Genomic DNA, 6000 nt, shown 5'->3' on the forward strand with positions numbered 1-6000 from the left:
AGGTGGATCTGAGGGAAAGGGGAAGTGGGTGGGGGTTGGGATGCAGTATATGAGAGAAGAATAAAAAAAGTAAATGAATGTAGAAAAGGCAAACAAAAGGGAGTGTGTTTTCTCAGTAGTTCCTGTGGCATATGCTTATGCTTTTGTAGTTCTACATATCTTATATAAGATTCTCACATTTTATAAACTCCTGAGTCTAATCTTTGCACACTGTCAATTATTTCATGTGAAGAAATTTGCTTAATGCTTGCATTTTTCACTCCTGTGCTAAAGGCATTTGATTGTAATTTTGTATCTTCAACTGTCAAAAGAATCAGAATGACACATCAGAAGGAAGATTGAATGTATTTGCTCTCATTACCTCTGCAGGGGGCTCATTTTTTTTATTTATATGAAGTTTCTAATGGTGGCAGAATTTTATAGTAAGGAAAAATAAATTGTACCCTAAGGTGATATTCCCATCTTGATGAGCTATAAAACAAGTTAAAAATTGGCCATTATGAACTATAATTCTTTGTAGTTTGAAGCATGCTTAGTATAATTTTTTGAATTATAAATATAAGATCAACTTACTTTCTGATATTGAGTGACAATATATTCAAACCATAGCATTGCAAAATGCCAACACCCAAATCAAGGACAACTGTGTTTGTATTTCTGATGTTTTAAATTTTTTGCTTTATTTTCCTTTAAATTATCTTTGAGAGTTCCTGATTATTGTATTTGCATAATTCCACTCCCCCTCCCCACTTGCAGCTCCTCCTATGCCCCCCCGCTCATCAAATTCATGATCTCTTCTTTTTACCTTTTATTGTTACATGTTTGCACATCCATGTTCATACAAGCAACACCAAATGGACTAAGTAGGTCCTAACATAAAAGGCTACAAAAAATGTTGGGGAAAAGAGGAGAATGGTGTCTTCAAAACAGAGCTGAACAGAAAGAGGAATCACTGCCTGGCTGAGCTCTATCAACAGTGTGCCACCTTGCAAGCATATGCTCAATGGTGCTGCTGTGGAAGATAATCTTGAACGAGTTTTATCATCAAACCTTTCAGCCAGGAAAGACCTTATCACATTTTATGACTCTAAGTTCCAGGCTTCCCCATCTCCACCAGCTAAGCAAAATAAACCCAGAGATAAACATTTTAAGCCAAGAAAACTGGATGTGATTTAGATCAAGATGCTCAGCCCAGGTTTATTTAAGTGGAGTGTGGGGAGGGATGCTATTATTGCAGAACTTCAGCCTGCCCTATGGTGAGAACAGCTCTAGGTGAGTACCCAGCATGGCCAGAGCATGAAGACTTACTCAGTGCCCATTGTCTCATGGACCAGTGCAATTTACTTGCTTGTTTGAAAACTATATTCTCAGATCGGCAAAGACACTTGGTACCACAGACATTTCTCATGGTCAAACCCACATTGTAATACAGGGCATTCTGTTTGGAGATTCTCAGGTGTTCTTTGTTACCTACCCTATGTTCTGGTGTCTGGATACAGAGGCACTGGCAGAAAATCAGTTCACAGTGCTCATAGCAATGTGCAAGCATGGAATAGTAGGGTGAAGCTCATCCTCCTAACAACCCTTTTCTACCCTAATCTTCTTAGACTTAAAGAGAGGAAAGGACTCAGTCTCCTCTTACTTGCTGTACATTTAAAGTAACTGAATATCATAAGAAGGTGGAAACTGGGCTTTATCTCCTAAAAAAAGAAGAAATATTAACCAGCCGTAAGGTTTGCCGTGTTATGTATTGTTATATTTTTCAGACCCTCACAATGATTTTTTCCTACCTTGATCTACTTATATTTTTAGTCACATCTCCCTCTCCCCTCCCTCTTTCCTCTCCTCCCCCTCCTCATCTTCTCCTTCTCCCTCTCTTTCTCCATCTCCCCTCCTCCTCTTCCTCCTTCTTCTGTTTTTGTTTTTCCAACATCATTTTTATCACTTAACTCTTCACTTTTATTTTTTATAATTCTAAACTCTATACTTTAAAAATTTTAAGTTAGCATAAAATGTAATGGATTTTGCTAATTCTTTTTCATGTCACTAGCATTGTACTTTGCTCATACTGTCTTCCATTACCTGCTCTCAATACTCTTCCTCCATCTCTGTTGTCTACCTTCTCCCCATAAATAGTCTTCTCTTCTTATATGACTTGTTTTTAAATGCAGATTCTTTGAATAAAAGAACATGTTCAAATTTTGATGATTTTTAAACAGCTGACTTTTTCTGTAAGCAAACTCACTTCTTTTTCCCAAATTTTTATTTTTTATTTTTTTAACACTTTTATTAAGAAATATATAAACAAATAAAAAAAATCCAGATGGCTGCAAAGACACAACCACTTTGTGTCAACAAGTCTCTCTTGAGTTTAATTTGTTTTTTGTCTGGAGTAGTTGATGATGCAGTCTTGTCTTTTTCTGGCGTAATTTCCACCTTTTCAACATCACCTTCCATTTTCTGTTTTGCTGATGGTTTCACTATTTCTGTTCCTTCTACTTTAGAGATTTTCACTGAAGACTCAAAATCTTTATCTACACACTTTCTTCAGTTTTTCTCTTTCATTTCTCTCCCTTGCTATCAAGTAGTTTATTTTTCTCAGGCTTCTTGGCCTTCTCGTACATACTGGCTGGCTTTTCTGACTTGGTGTCTTTGGAACAGTTCCTTTTTACCTTCTCCTTTTTGGGGTCCTGGTGTTCTTTTGTAGATTTAGAGTGGGCTTTCCTAGGGGTTCCAGTGAACTTCTCATCTTTCTGAGAAGATGAGGAAGGTTTTACAGGCAAACTCACTTTTTAAAATTATACCTTACTGTGAGTACAGTTGATAGTTTTCAATTATGTTTAAATATTTAGTTTGTTTTTGAATTATTGTTCTTATTATTGATGTCTGCTTTTTTTCTGTTAGGTGTTAGCCATTGTTGTAAACTTAAAAGAAGTTTGCCCACTGTGAAGGACTCAATTATAACTGGACGAAGTATGGGCTCCAACATCTGCACAAATTATAGTATAAGAAGTATAAAGACCCAAGGGTCCTCCAAATTTTTATAAGTCCTCAATAGCCAAAATATTGAAACATTTGAAATCTGGGCAATGAATTCAAAGCCCAGTTTTAATAATGGTATTTGATCTACAAGGAATCTGAAATAAGCAGATTAGTCAACTAAGGATATTTAAACTTAAAAGAGAAATTTAATGATTTAAATGAGAAATAGAGGAAGGAATCCATGATTCTAAAATATAGATAGATATTTTAGAAATCCTGTAAAATATCAAGAAATAAAATAACCTCAATGCCAAACATCATCAATTGACTACATGAAGTAGAAAAATAGGAGATCAGGTAGGTAAACAAGCTTAGCAAGCTGAGAAAGAAAAAATATAAACTATATCGTTCGAGTATGAAAAGGGCACCAGGAAGTGAAATGTAGCTGAATCCTGTGCTCTAGGAGATAGCAAATTGAGGAAGTGAGACTTTGGGGCAAGATCCTACCCATGTAAATTTAGATCTAGGCATGGAAGTACACATCTTTAATCCCAGGAGATAAAGCCAAGCAGATCTTTGAGGTCAAGGCCATCCTGGGTCAGAGCTAGTTTTAGGTGAATAAAAACTTAAATCCTGGTTTGGTGAACCACATCTTTCATCCCAGTATTTAGGAGATAGGCATTCAGATTTCTGAGTTCAAAGTCAGTCTATAGAGCAAGTTCTAAGAAAGCCAAGCTTAGGCAGTGAAGAAGGTGGGAAACAGAAAGCCGTTGATAAAGAAAAAGCGGGCCATGTTTCAGCCCCAGCAAGCAGCAGAATTTGGCAGCTTTGGCTATGTGGCTCTGGCTTTAGAGTCTAGAATAGAAGGGACTACTGAGACAATTGATTCTGGTTAGCTGGGGCTAAGAAATTAGTGTTGATTAAGAAGAGGCCAGCATGACTGAGGTGAAATCTTCTGGGAAGTGTTTTCTGAGAGCAAAAAGAAGCTGTGTTACAGAGAGATAGCCAACATTGTACCACATGCTACAGCTCTACTTGGTAACGTGTAAGGGTCACCCAGGTGATACTGATTTCCAAGGCATGAAGGGGTCATAAGAGCAGTTGAGGGTTGGCACTATGAGTGGCCATGGAAGTCCACTGGTGAAGGCATAGCATTAGTTGCAGTCGATGGTCCAGAACTGGAGAGGTCGTGCAAAGAAGTTGAGGCTTTATACCATGAAGAGAGCCTATGAGAGGCTATTTGTGAAGCCTAGTGGCTGAAGAAGACCCCAGTGTACTGGAGATGCCAGTACCATGGAGTGATCATCAAGAACAGCAGCAACAGTAGAGTGGATCATCCTGAGTTTAGAGTGATACAGAGGGCAGAGATGGAAATGAGACCCAAGCCCTTTGGAGAAGCCCAGTAGATCATGTGTGGATCTCAGACATTGAAACAATGTAACATTGAAGTTGTCTTGGAGATTCCAAGATTTTCAAGATGCCAGATCCATAGAATATCTGCTGAGGAAAGCTGCTAACAGGGAGTGGAACTGTACCAAGAGAAAGAAGTTTGTTGCAATCAACAAAACTGAAAAAGTAGTTGGAGATCTGAAGACCACTTTGATGTCAGACATCTAGATGAAGTGTTTACAGTTTTCCCAGCTAGTTTCCTGGCTTGTTTGGGGAATTACAGTTACGTTATTGGATGAATATCAGAAGAAACTTTGAACTTTGGACTTTTAACATTGTTGAGATTGCTATAGACTATGGGGACTTTGGAAGTTGAACTAAATATACTTTTTTGTTGTTGTTGTTATGCTATAACTAGATATACCCATAGATTCGTGTGTTTGAACATGCTTATGGATGCCAGGGAGTAGATGGCTTGGCCTGGGGTGTGGCACTATTAAGAGATGTGGCCTTTTTGGAGAAAGTATGTCACTGTGGCTATGGGCTTGAGACCCTCATCCTAGCTGCCTAGTATTCTCCTAGCATCCTTTAGATGAAGATGTAGACCTTCCAGCTCTTCCTACATCATGCCTGCCTGGATGCTGCCACTTGATGATGGACTGGACCTCTGAACCTGTAAGCCAGCCCAATTAAATATTGTCCTTATAAGAGTTGCTTTGGTCATGGTGTTGTTTCACTGTAGTAAAACAGTAACTAAGACAGAAACCAAAGAACAAAATACCCATTCAACAAAGACAAACCAAGAAATTGGCACCTAGACCTACAATCATCCTTAACCTAGATGCCTAGATACCATCATAAGAACAGAATCAATAACCAGGCCAATAACTCATCCCTAGAAACCAGCTATCATACTATAGCAAGTTATGAAAATTACAATATAGTTGAAGCACAATAAAATATCCTTAAAACAAATTTTCTGAAGATGATAGAGATTCTTATAAGATGGAATGACAAAATCAATAAAAGAATGTAGGGGCAGCTCTGGTGCTAAACTACTGTTCACCAATTGGTTCTTGATCTGTCAGTAATGAAGCCATGGGCCAATTGCTGGGCAGATGGAATAGGCAGGACTTCTGGGTCCCTTCAGGAGAGGGCACAGACTCAAAGGAGGGAGGAGGGTTTGCCATGCTTGGAAAGAGAAGAACCAAGCAGCTTTGTGAGGTCTTGAGAGGATCGGGAGCTGTGGCTGCTCCTACAGGTATGTGGTCAGGGGAGTTTAGTAGGGACTAGATGTATTTTAGCAACTAAAGTTTAGGGTAAGTGAGAGGTGCTGTGCTAAGAGTATTGATAAGGGCAGGGTTTTTCAGGTGGGAGATAGTAGCACCCAACAATTATGTCAGAAAGCAAGTTGAAAATGAGCAACCTGTGTATGTGTGTCTGTTTTCTATGGAGTCAAGGGAAGCTGGGTGGGGGCTGGTAGCATGGCTTGTTCCTAAAGCTTAGGCAGGGTAGAGAAAAGATACACACACACACACACACAAACATACAAACACACACACACACACACACACACACACACAGAGAGAGAGAGAGAGAGAGAGAGAGAGAGAGAGAGAGAGAGAGAGA

Source organism: Grammomys surdaster, unplaced genomic scaffold, assembly GCF_004785775.1.
Source record: "Grammomys surdaster isolate TR1022 unplaced genomic scaffold, NIH_TR_1.0 138, whole genome shotgun sequence".
Taxonomy (NCBI): Eukaryota; Metazoa; Chordata; class Mammalia; order Rodentia; family Muridae; genus Grammomys; species Grammomys surdaster.